Source organism: Myotis myotis, unplaced genomic scaffold, assembly GCF_014108235.1.
Source record: "Myotis myotis isolate mMyoMyo1 unplaced genomic scaffold, mMyoMyo1.p scaffold_m19_p_9, whole genome shotgun sequence".
In the NCBI taxonomy this organism is placed as follows: domain Eukaryota; kingdom Metazoa; phylum Chordata; class Mammalia; order Chiroptera; family Vespertilionidae; genus Myotis; species Myotis myotis.
In genome coordinates this window covers 77,527,886-77,540,895 of record NW_023416401.1, presented here as the reverse complement: position 1 = coordinate 77,540,895, position 13,010 = coordinate 77,527,886, and the positions used below count along the sequence as shown (strand labels likewise).

Here is a 13,010-nt window from a genome sequence, read left to right as displayed (position 1 = left end):
ATCCACAAATACGATGCATGTGTCACCAGCCAGGGGCTCTGGTCAACTCTTATGTCCATTTTCCTGAGAACAGAATGTGCCTGAAAAGTTTCTGAAGCAAATGCAACATCTGCCTTTTTTTACATCTAATGTGCCTGTATATTGTAAAGGTGAATGATGGACTGCAACAAACCTTACAAACCCCCGAACAGAGGACATAATAATTCCCCAAAAGGAGATGCTACAGCAACTTTCATACTCCTCCTGAGGACACAGTAGTTGGAGCTGAACGGACCGTAGGCATGCAAGGTGCCCTGCTCAGCATGACTCATACGTTTCCCAGAGAGCTCTGCAGGAAGTAGATGGCAATGAATCACAGGGCTCAGGAGTGGAAAATACAATGTGATTCACATTAACTGAAAGAAAGGTTGAAGGAGAATAAACAACTAATAATGAAAGCCATACACACACTCTCACGCATCAGCAAATACCACACTGAGCGTGCCAGCGTAGCTTCTGCTTTTCCAAAGTTCAAAGAAGAAAGAAAAGGCAAATTTTCTAAATAAAGCCTAATAAGTCTATGGAAAAACTGAACCACTATAATGCATAATGTAGTTACATAAAAAGGCATGAATTATTTTCAGTGAAGTTGGTATTTGTTATAAGAAAAGGGGAGCCAATTTATTATTTTTCACTCAATCTCTAACAGTCCTTCATATATATTTTTAAATTGTTGTTGCATACTATAAAACTTTAAAATCCTGACTTTTGCTTAAACTACATCTATCCCTGCAGAGAAAATTCTTGCCTCATCATAAACCTCTCAAGTAGTATCATTTCATTTCTCAATAATGAGTTACCTAGGAAAGCACGGGAATGAAAGTTGGGCTCCTCAGAATCCAATCAACAAGCAAGTAAAAATTAAACAAGCAAACAAAAGAAAAAGCTTCAAATCTACTGGACTCAATCACTGAAAATAAGGAGATGAGTAGAGCCACAGAACTTAAAGTAAGAGCCTATTAATAATCCATGTGGACACAAATTTTGAATTTGTGTGGAATTTGAATTGGTTAGTTACAAGAAAACATAACCAGGTTTACAAAACATAAAATGAAGTTAATATTTGGGTAGAATTTGGTTTATTTGAGCACTCGATTGGCCAACTAAATTGTAAAATCAGTATAGACCAGAAATTGAAGGACTTGACAGTGTGGGATAGGGAGGTTTAGAGTGGGTGTCTTGGGTGGGGGTGTTATGTGACCACACCAGTTGCTGTGAGCTGTTGTTATAATCAGTGGTTATGTTAGGGAATAAAATGTCACCTTTTTTTGGAAAATGGCACCGGTCAGTGAAAAGGCAGTCAGGTGTGTGGAAGCACTGGGGAGGAGGACGAGCAGGGGGAAGAAAAGCAGAAATAGGCAGTGTGATCACACACACACACACACACACACACACACACCATAGACATATGCATACTTCCAGGGAGCTGAGCCCCCAGACAAATAGCCTGGGTCAGGCCTTAAAATGTTTTATTTTTGTCTGGATTTTCCAATGTGGAGTCTTCTTGGGCTGAGTGAACCAAATGACTGAAATCTCCACTTTATGTTTTGTTGTGTGAACTCTGACACACATCTGCACTCACATTTGCCAATAAGAACCAAAACAAACCAAACAAAACAATGTCAGGAAAAGCATTTTGGTCTCAAATGTTTTGGTCTCCGGATCTTGTAGTTAATGCTACCATTTTCTATTCTGAGCTATTTAACAAAACTTACAGTTTGCCAAAACTTGAAGAGATTCGTCATCGTTTCAAATTACCCATCAGGAAGGCATCTTATAAAATTTTTAAATTTTCTATAACTTATTTACCTTTTATTTCCAAATATCAAAATTCCTAAAATGTGCAGAAACCAAACCCCAGGTAATAAAGACTATGTATTATTTTCCAGTTAAATTTTTTCAATATTTTTGGTTATAAAATTATGATACAGATATGTGGACATTCAACTCTAATGGTTTTGGTAAATTTAGAATACTTTTTTTTTTTTTACTGCAAAAGCAATACAACTTTGTTATAGAAGTATAACAAAATAGATTACTAAAATAAATAAATAAAAAATTTAAAAACTATAGGTCCATTGTTAATCCTCTGTAGTACATCCTTCCAGAATTTTTATGAACCCATCTGTCTCTACCTCTATTTTTTTTCCATTTCATAAACTTTATTATAACCTGACATGTATTGTATATTTGTTTGCTTTATTATTTATTGTCTATTTCTCCCATGGTGAAGAATGCCTTTTGGGGGAAAGCACTTTGCCACCTTTGCATACCACTAATCCCCTCAGCCTCACATAGTGCCTGATGCATATTAGAGTTCATAAAGATTTAATGAATGAATGAAAGGCTCCTTGGGGGAAAGCACTCTGCCACCTTTGCATACCACTAATGCCCTCAGCCTCACATAGTGCCTGATGCATATTAGAGTTCATAAAGATTTAATGAATGAATGAAAGGCTCAATAATTGGTACTCACTAAATATTTGAATAAAAAGAAAGCCAGTTAGTACAAGCCAACCTGTCCAGAGTCATGGAGAAGGCAAGTGCACTGAAACGTCTTTCTTTTCCACCTTATTGTTCTTTACTCCATTTGCTATTGGCTAAATTAGCCCATTGCTTTCTGTTTAAACTCATCAAATTTAGCTATAGGCATCTATATGGGTTCACTCATTATGTGAGACATTATAAAAGCATGGATTTGGTGGGAAGTGAGAGGCAACTCCACAAATGGACGGAGTGTGCCCCAGTCAGGGTCCATGTGGAGTGGATGAGAATGGGAAAGGCTGTTGTATAGCACACACGTACCCATGCTCATGCCACAACGGGGTGTCTGAACACGTCTGTGCGTCCCTCCGCTCTCAAGGTCTGGCATACACTGTCAGGCGGACACAGAGCAACTGCCTCTAGCCCATACCCAAGAGGAAGCTGAGGAACTTCTGCAGTAACTGAAGAAAGGAAGATAATATAAGCCCTTTCATGTTTTTCTTTAGCCAACATCTGGGAATTTTTTCCCCAGTTTCCCATTCACAAAGCAAAAGTGGTCAAGGAAGTATGTCTTGATTTAATAAAGGCCAATTGTGTCTTTACCAGACAATGCCTCTTTCTGGCAAAAGATTTAAAATCTGATCTCACTATTCCCTTTAATTCTTTTGGTGAAGATGTCCACACTATAAAACAATTCCAGAGTGTGCCACTCTGATGGCGTGTTAGGGAAGTGATGGGGGCTAGACTTCTAAAAAATTTTCTTTGGAAATAATTTTGAACTTACAGAAAAAGAATTAAAATATGCCCACAGTGCTAATCTGCTCATTCACACAATTGCTTTTCCTTTCCTGTCTCATTTCCCCATTCCCCTAAGATTTTGCTTGAATCATCTACCAAATAAATTACTTGGACCTAAATCCTTGTTTCAGGGTCTATTTTGAGGGGATCCCATAGTAAATAGCCACCAAGAAATAAGACTTATTGATTGGCTCATACATCTGGAACCTCCTGCTCAAACCTATGCATTTATAAAGATGGCAACAAGCCACTAAGTCCGCAGGCAATTAATAGTACTAATAAGGCATATGGTTTCATTAATGGGCTAATTAGAATGCTCTACTGCAGGAGTGGGGGAACCTTTTTTCTGCCAAAGGCCATATGGATATTTATAACATCATTCTCAGGCCAGACAAAAGTATCAACTTAAAAATTAGCCTGCTATATTTGGTCAAACATTTAATTAACTCACCCCTAAGGCCTTGGCAGGGCCCAAACCAAATGATTTTGTAGTCCTTATATGGCCCACGGCCCAGACGTTCCCCACCCTGCTCTACTTGGACATATAAGGTGCCATTGCTAAGATGCTAGCATCAAGGTCTGTGTTCACTTGCTTGCTTGCTTGGCCTATGCATGGACACAGTATAAATAACTTACAAGTGTTTGGAAAAATATTTAATCATTCGAGGCTTAGGTTTCTTCCACAGACCACAGGGCTAAGAACACAACAGTCAAGCCTCCCTCAGCATATGCTTTATGACTTATAACTCACCAAAAGCATAAAAACTGCAAGTCTTTTCCATGCTAACTTGGAAAAGTCCTGTAAATTTATGACAGCAAATTCCAACCGACATAAAAGCTTTTGCCTCTTCTCCTTCCAGCTGAATTGTATTCGTGCCAGACACGAGAGCCAAGGTACTGAGAGAAGCAAGAAATGACATTTTTACGGAATTCAGATCTTTCTCCTAAAATGTAGGAAAATAAACACATCAATGCAATTGACAATTTATTCATCCCACTTGCTGCTCATATTTCATTCTGACGAGCATGAGCAACTGGTATGCGCAGGTGCCACGTCTAACCAACGGAGGCAGCTGCCAAGGTGGTCACAAGTTGTCCTTGTGGGAGGGACAAGCTCAACAACTCCACACACCTCACGAGTCCACGGTGATCGAAGCTATGGGACGCGATAAGGCAACAATCCCAGCTGAGGTCTGAGCTAACAAAGTGGTGTGCATCTTTTAATAACCATGTCCGCCCCATTAATAACAACCTAGAACAGTGATGGCGAACCTTTGGAGCTCGGTGTGTCAGCATTTTGAAAAACCCTAACTTAACTCTGGTGCCGTGTCACATATAGAAATTTTTTGATATTTGCAACCATAGTAAAACAAAGACTTATATTTTTGATATTTATTTTATATATTTAAATGCCATTTAACAAAGAAAAATCAACCAAAAAAATGAGTTCGCGTGTCACCTCTGACACGGGTGCCGTAGGTTCTCCATCACTGCCCTAGAATATCAAGGAATTGGAATTATGCCCAAAGTGGTCACTAAAACTGGCATTGGTAAAGATTTCTACATTTCACATTTTATTCGCCCAACTTGGCAGAAGGCAGAGGAAGCATGCAGAGTGCCTTTCTGAACCGAAGCCAAGGCCAACAACAGGAACTTCCCCAGTGAAGACAGAATATACCTCTTTGCCTCTTGGCTTGGTTTTGGCCACGTGACTTGCTCTGGTCAATGCAACAACGCAAAAGTGCCAGTGAGGAAGCTTCTTGGGTTTCCGTCTGCACCCTGTGCTTCTGCCATGGTCATAAGAGCTTCCCTCCGGTAGCCTCAGCCACAGCTGGACTTAGAATGTTTGCAGGTGGAGCAGGCCTGAAATTAGACCTTGGCAAGAATCCAAGTCTCGCTGGGCCTGTGCAGGAAGCAGAGTCACTCAGCTAAGTCCAGCCTGGATCAGCCAGTCCCCCTACGTACATTAGCCCAACCCAGATCAGCCAAACCCCAGCCAACCTTTAGTTGGTGAGCTAAATAAATGCTTATTATGAATGTCCGCACTGACTTTGGGGTGGTGTGTTGCACAGCAAGAACTGATGCAGAGCCCTAGCAGGTTTGGCTCAGAGGATAGAGCGTCAGCCTGTGGACTGAAGGGCCCTGGGTTCGAATCTAGTCAAGGGCACATTGCCTGGGTTTCTGGCTCAATCCCCAGGGGGGCATGCAGGAAGCAGCCAATCAATGGTTCTCTTTCATCATGGGAGAGAGGTATTTCTATCTCTCTCTCCTCTCCCTTCCGCTCTAAAATCAATAAAAATATATTTTAAAAAGAAAAGAACTGATGCAGAAAACAAATGGGAAGCTCAGGAAGCTCAGGGGAATAGTGAACAACAGGTTTTTCCACTTTCCTTCCCTGGACAAATGGGTGGCAACATGCAGGACACAATTATGAAATTCACAACTACTTTTAAAAGGTCCCCATGATTTCTCTATAAATACCCCAACTTCCGTGTCCCTTAGTGGGACAAGTCTAGGATGTATCCTATGCAGTCTGTCACAGACCCCAGTAAGATTGACCTCAATCACCCACAGTGGTCACCTGCTCACTGTCACAACCTGTATGGCCTGTCTCCTCCCTTCCCGATCCCATCCCTCAACTCCCTCACTGTGCTTCCGGGAATCACTGCCCATACAAATACTTGCACCCTAATTCTTGACTCAACTCAGACACAGCTTATTTTTACACATAATGAACATTTATCAAGCATTTCAATGTGCTAGGTGCTGTGACACAAAGATGACTTCACCTCTCCATGCCTCAGTTTCCTCATCTATAAAATGGGGACAAAAAAAGTGCTGTTGTGAGGAAAGAACATGTAACGTGCCTAAGACAGGACCCAACTTACAGCAAGCTTTCGATAAATGCTGCTGCTTTCAAGCAGGAGTTGCTTCTCCTTATGATGATCAAACTTCTAAGCTGCACCTGCTGGTGTTGGAAAGAACAGGTGGATGGAGAAAAAGAGAGAATAAGGAGAAAAGGAATGAATTCCATCTTCGTGAAACCAACTTAAATCTCAGTCAGCTTATGGCAGCACCGACCCCTAACTGAACAGTAAACAGGGGGAACAAAAGCTAAAGCGAAGCATTCTCCATAATTTATAGTTGGTTAGGGACGTTCTGTTGCATGGAGGGAGGAGACACCTGAGGACCCGAGGAGATAAAGGAGGGGCGTCCAAGGGAAAAAGCCGGTGGGGTTGTGTTTCTTGGTGCAGGTGACTAAGCATGGGAGGGGTTTCCAGAGGAACTGCCTGAGTGAGTAATATTTCCAATGGGCTTAGCAGTGACAGAGGACTTGTGAGGCGGCATAGGGACACCAATAAGCCAACCACAAGAATGTATCTCCCCTCCGCTCCCTAGGAAAAACGTCTTATCTACCTTCTAATCACTTTTTTTCTTTTTATAAAATATATTTTATTGATTTCAGAGAGGAAGATGGGGAGGGGGGAGAGAAAGAGAGAGGGAGAGAGCAATAGAAACATCAATGATGGGAGAGAATCACTGATTGGCTGCCTCCTGTATGCCCTATACTAGGGATGGAGCCCGCAACCTGAGCATGTGCCCTGACTGGGAAACGAACCATGACCTCCTGGTTCATAGGTCGATGCTCAACCACTGAGCCACGCCAGCTGGTCTCTAACCACTTTCTAGCAGATGTGGAAACCACTTTTCCACACATACAGTTGGTCAAGATTTGGTGGATACATGACCTTCCTGGGGTGGTGGTAATGAGTGACATTGCCATCTTGCTCCCACAGCCCACAGGCACAAAGGCAGTTGCCAAGCAACTGGACAGAGGAGGAAATAACCCCATCCTGACGTGGAAATTTCCACTCCAGAACCCCTTGCAAGACCACCTTTTTCAAAGCCTGCTTTTCCACACAAGCCCACCTTGTCCCAGCTTAAAAAAGTAGCCAAGCAAAGCAAGCTTCTGAGTGCTCAAGCATAAGCTTAATAGAATCTGTCTGGCAATTTCTCTGGGGGTTTCTCTCAATTTCTATGTTGTGGAATCCAAGAACCCCAACACCAGTACTGTTTGGGTCTGATGGGCAGAGGACTAGGCTTGCTCCAGACACTATCAGAGCACTCCTTGGGGTACTGTGAAATAGGGCGCTCAAACCTGGCCTCTGGGGGGTCTCTTGATCCTCTACTCTGTGTCCATCTTGGCATTTTGTTCTCTCTTCTCAATCCATTTCGTTTTCTCTTGTTATAAATCATGCAAATGGTTTTCTTTCCCCAATCTCTATTGTAATGGTAGTTCCCAGCACAATATTTGCATTTTACTTGGTGTTGTAGGTTGCAGAGATGGCCACAGTTCGCCACCCTCCCTGAATGCCTGCTCTTTGCAAGATGGCTTTGCAATTCTTCCCAACAAGGCCTCCTTCCCAGGGAGACAAGTCTATATCAATAGAGATGAGTCTATTTCTCATCTTGAATCTGGACTGGCCTGTGACTTGCTTTGGGCCAACAGAATGTGGCAGAAATGGCCGTGTTATTCTCAAGCCTCAGGAAACCATGCGTGTTCACTTTGCTGGAGCCCTGACTAACCTGCTGAAGGATGAGAGACGCGTAGAGCTAGGAGCCATCCCACTGAGGCCATCCTCAACCAGTCAGCTCTGGAAGCTGACTGAAGACTCGAGAGGCAGCCCAGCTGACCTAGCTAGACCGGCTGAGCCCAGCCCGAACTGCCCACCTACAGAATCATGAACTAAATAAATGGCTATTATTTGAAGCTACTAAGGTTTCGAGTGGTTTGTTAGGCAGCAAAAGCTAATTGGTAGGTTAGGCAATATAAATATAATTCAGCAATTATACTTATCTAACAGTTTGCCTGCATTTATTTATCCTCAATTTAAAAGAATCCTCCTGCTGCTGCATCCATTATTATTGGAGCCTTATCCTATCTAATAAAAGACAAAAAGGGTAATTGACTGGACCTTCGCTACGCTTCCCATTGGCTAATCAGGGCGATATGCAAATTAACTGCCAAGAAAGATGGCGGTTAATTTGCATACGTAGGCGCCAAGCAATGGAGCAAAGCTGGCTGGCCCCGGGCAGGAGCAGCAAGGGAGGCCGGCGTGGCGAGCGAAGAGCAAAGAGGGGGGCCCGCCACGCCAGCCTCCGCCACGCCCCCGGGGCCCACACGCAGTGAGCAGCGAGGAGCTAAGCCCCTCGCCCGCCGCGCTGGCCCCTCCCGGCGAAGAGCGAAGGCCTGGGTTTCGGGCGCCGGAGGAAAACTGGTGCCAGCAGCCAGGGGAAGGGGCCCCCGAGGGACCCCAGACTGCGAGAGGGCACAGGCCGGGCTGAGGGACCCACCCGAGTGCACAAATTTTTGTGCACCAGGCCTCTAGTTCTATATAATAAAAGCCTAATATGCTAAGTATCCAGTTGTCCATTCAACCAATCAAAGTGTAATATGCTAATGATATACTAAGGCCGCTCAACCGCTCCCTATGACGTACACTGACAACCAGGGGGCAGATAGTCGACTGGTCGACCAGTCGCTATGACATGCACTGACCACCAGGGGGCAGATGCTCTGACCAGTAGGTTAGCTTGCTGCTGGGCCAGACATGCCCTGGAGCCCTCCCATGGTCCCTCCCCAGCTGGCCAACCTCTGTGTCCCTCCCCAGCCCCAATTGTGCACTGGTGGGGTGTCCTTCAGCCTGGCCTGCACCTCTCGAAATCCAGGACTCCTCAGGGGATGTCGGAGAGCTGGTTTCGGCCTGATCCCGCAGGCATAAAAGGCTAATATGCAAATTGACCGAATGGCGGAACAAACAGTCGCTATGACATGCACTGACCACCAGGGGGCAGATGCTCAGCGCAGGAGCTGCCCCCCTGGTGGTTAGTGTGCTCCCCCACAGGGGGAGTGCCGCTCAGCCAGAAGCGGGGCTCATGGCTGGAGAGCACAGTGGCGGTGGAGGGAGTGTGCAGGCTGGGCTGAGGGACTCCTCCTCCTCCTCGTGTGCACAAATTTCGTGCGCCGGGCCTCTAGTCCCTAATAGGCATAGGAAAAGTATTGGACATTTTACCGTAGACAATGTAAAGAGTTGTTCAGAGTTCTCAAGCAGCTGTCATGACAGGCACACATATATAAATATAAGGTGAAAGACAAGTGCCACCAATCCTATGGCAAAGGCTGACCAGAATGTACGCAGAAGTTTCATATGCCACATTTCAACATTCACATCAAAGTCAATTCTCCAATTTCACATCTGAAAATATTTTCCACTTGGATAGCATCCACTTGGATAACAACCTAGTGAGAAGTAGTGTCTCAGAGCCCTGCCAGTTCCTGGTATTGTTTAGTTTACTGTTGCATTTTATTGAAGTTACTTATTTATAAAAGTCACACACAAAGATGTTTTATCTAACAGGAAAGATAGAGGAAGTGAAGAAGAAACCTCTGGCCTCCAAAGACAAACCTTTAGCATCAAGATAAGTCTTATGCCCAGAATTTTGCACTTCTTATCATCATCCTCAAAAAAAAAAAAAAATCACATACACTGCTCTTTGGTATTTATTTAACTGGCATTTATTCATTGTCTACCACAGGTTAGAGTTTGTGCTATAAGAAATGAGGGACATAAGACATAGGCCAAGCCCTGACCTCAAGGAGCCTGAGGTCAAACAAAAAATAGAAACATTGATGATAGAGAAACATTCAATTCACAAATGATTATTACTTTACATGATATAAAAGAAAATACGTCCTGTAACCAGAGCAGAAACCACAGAATCTAAACTCATGGAGAGAAAGCAGATGGCTTCCTGAGAGAACTGCATGTTTAAACCAATACCAACCACATTGACCTAGGGTTCAAATTAAGGAAACAGAGTCCCAACACACACTACGCAAAGTTATTTCTCCAAAGTTACTCTCTTGTCCCCAAATGGGTTTGCTTTCTCTAAGAACAGTTATGTCTGAGGGGCAGGAAAGTCCCCAGCTCCTGGGCCAGAAGGAGGGAGCAGTTGGGGCGGGGGTGGATCTCACAAGCCCTAAGTTCAAATCCCATCTCATTGTGTGGCCATGGTTAAGTCACTTGATCTTATTTGTAAATGAGTGTAATGACATCTACCTTAGGTGGTGCTGTAGCGGGTTTCAATGAGATCACTCAAAACAATGACAATGTTTGTTTTGCTCCTGAATCTGCTGGGGGGCAGGGCTCAGCAGGAAGATTCATCAAGGCCAGTTTGTCCTAGCTCTACTCAGCATGAATGGGAGCAGCTCCAAGGCTGGGGCTGGAGCCTTGCAAAGCTGCACTCACAGGTCAGTGGGATTTAGGTGGGGTTGTCAGCTGGAGTATCTCCTCATGGCCTTTCTATGGAGCCTGGGCTTCCTCACATCACGGTGGCTGGTCTCAAAGGCAAGTGGCCCAAGAGAATGAGAGAGCCAGGTGGACACCATGTCACCTATGCTGATCCCCACTTTGAAGTTACTCATGCCACTTCTGCCCATTCTCTCTGTCAAGTCAGTCACTGAGTCCCACACAGATTCCACCAAGAGAAGAAAAAGTAAAATTCCTGGCTTGAGGGGGTGTGGGAAGATTCTGGAAGAGCAGCAATAATTCTGTGGCCATATTTGGAAAATATAATCTGTCCTACTGACCTATATTGATATCCCTTTCATGCTAATTCCCTTTCAATGTGGAGATCTATGATTATATGAAAAAAAAATAGATGAAAATTGGGGATGAGAAGAAAGGTAAATAGGAAATATATGACAAAGGGAGAAAGAGGAGTAAGGCTTTCACGGTGGGGTGGGGCCCCACCATCATGACTATCCTCTCTCAGTAACTGACCAAAGTTGTTCATGCCTCCTGGTATCCCCCCATCTAGGATGTGGGCAACAGCACTGCCTATCTCATAGTGCTATTGTGATAATTCAATGAATTAATCCATTAAAGTGCTTAGAGTGGTGCCTGGCACATAGTGCTCCATAAATGTGAGCAGTTGTATTTTATGTTCTTGGGGCTCCTGAACTCTCCTGATCTTGGCTTGGCCCTGTGGTCAATGCATTACAAACTGAATGCTTCCGATAACCTGGAAACAGGTACGCATCCAGCCCTCTGACTGGGGAAGTTACACCCACACCAACACAACCAAGCTAGAACACACAGTATTCCCATCCTACTGAAGAACTTGGCAATGAAAAGCAATCGTTGGTTGCCACACACTGGGTTTTATAATTTGTTACATACCCTTCACAGCAGCATTTCTTCTCGTCTCCAAACTTAGTCCAGCTCCAACTTCCCCAACATCGTCAAGGACTTGCACATTTTATCTTTTCCAGTAGAAGTTCAGAAGTCCGGATCTCTTGTGTCCATCTACAACACAAAGAAGCAAATATTTAGAGTTTCTAATGCATTTAAAAAAATACCATGAACACCACACAGAGGACTTGCCTCCTCACTTGGCCCTGAGAGGAGGCCCTGAGGGAAAGGAGTGCAGTGAATGGCTTCCCATCCTATTCTGATCCCTCATCCCGACCTCTGAGCCAGGTGCCTGAAGAGGGACCTTCTTTACAGAATATTCTCTAAATCCCTAGGCCAATGCTCCGATTTCTAAAACTCCAAATAGTCTTCCACTTAAAAACAAACAAACAAAAAAGGTACTAATATGCAATGGTTAGTCAATTCGTATTTCCATTCAATTAAGGGACAATTTGTGTATTCCTTTACCCCTTGCATCAAATTAGCTCATACAAATTTAAACAGTCCTGCAATCTTCTAGACTAGGATTTAAAGATAGAAATAACCTGAATATGAAATTCTAAAATGATCCCCTATTTCATTTTTTTTTTGCATCAATACCATACCTTTTCAAAATTAAGTACATAAACGCAGTCATCTAACTTGCAAACAAGAAGAAAAGCAAGCACAAGTATAAGATCAAAGCTTAAGTTCCTTTGATGATCATCACTAATACCTGTAGCCAGGATCCTTGTCAGAGGTGAACACTGTTATAACTTGGGATTATATCTTCACAGATCTGTGCATTCAAATATTCAATATCTCTCCCTCAATGTGTGTGTTTATTTTCTAAAGAAATATTTAATGTGTGTCATCCTGCACCTTGTTTGTTTCACTCTCAGGCTGTCTTATCACACATCCCTACATCAGGGTAAGACGATGATCTCATTTTAAAAAAACTCTGATTAATATTTCACAATCTCAACTCCTCCATCAGGCCATATAACTGAACTCTGACTTCCTCCCTTGCTTTACTCCCTGGCCGGTGTTACACACATTCCATCTCTTCCTTCATTCTCTAGATATAAATTTCTGGCCTAGGATATCCTCCCTGTCCCTCTGTAATTGAGAAGATTAGCTCTCAGGCCCAGAGGCAACATACTTGGGCTTGAATCTCAGTTGAGAATTTCAGAAAAAGTACTTAATTTTTATTCACTTGGATTCCCTGTGTATTAAGTGGGATGACTGTAACAGCACCTACCTCAAAGGGTTATTCTAAGGATCAAATAAAATAATCCATGGAAAGCATAGTCCCACTGCAGGGTACTTACTAAATGCTCAATAAATCACCAACATCAGTCACTGTCATCATCACCATCACCTTTTATTTCTCTTGGTAATAATTTAAATCCCAATGTCTTCTTAATTCAGATTTTCCCCTGAACTTCTACTTCA

General features: G+C 43.4%; 1 protein-coding gene across 8 annotated transcripts in view; it reads right to left on the bottom strand.

Moving 5' to 3' along the window:
- The window catches only part of RIN2 (Ras and Rab interactor 2), a 212,063-nt gene that overhangs the window by 163,280 nt on the left and 35,773 nt on the right, over nucleotides 1-13,010 (bottom strand). For 5 of the 8 annotated variants that reach the window (XR_004969777.1, XR_004969778.1, XM_036321036.1 and 2 more), the window contains exons 2-4: nucleotides 11,565-11,690; nucleotides 6,210-6,289; nucleotides 5,000-5,224 (exon numbers count right to left, since the gene is read on the bottom strand). The gene's annotated coding sequence lies outside the window, so the exon portion shown is untranslated. The remainder of the gene's footprint in view (nucleotides 1-4,999; nucleotides 5,225-6,209; nucleotides 6,290-11,564; nucleotides 11,691-13,010) is intronic. The other 3 variants (XM_036321035.1, XM_036321043.1, XM_036321037.1) reach the window with 1 other exon arrangement.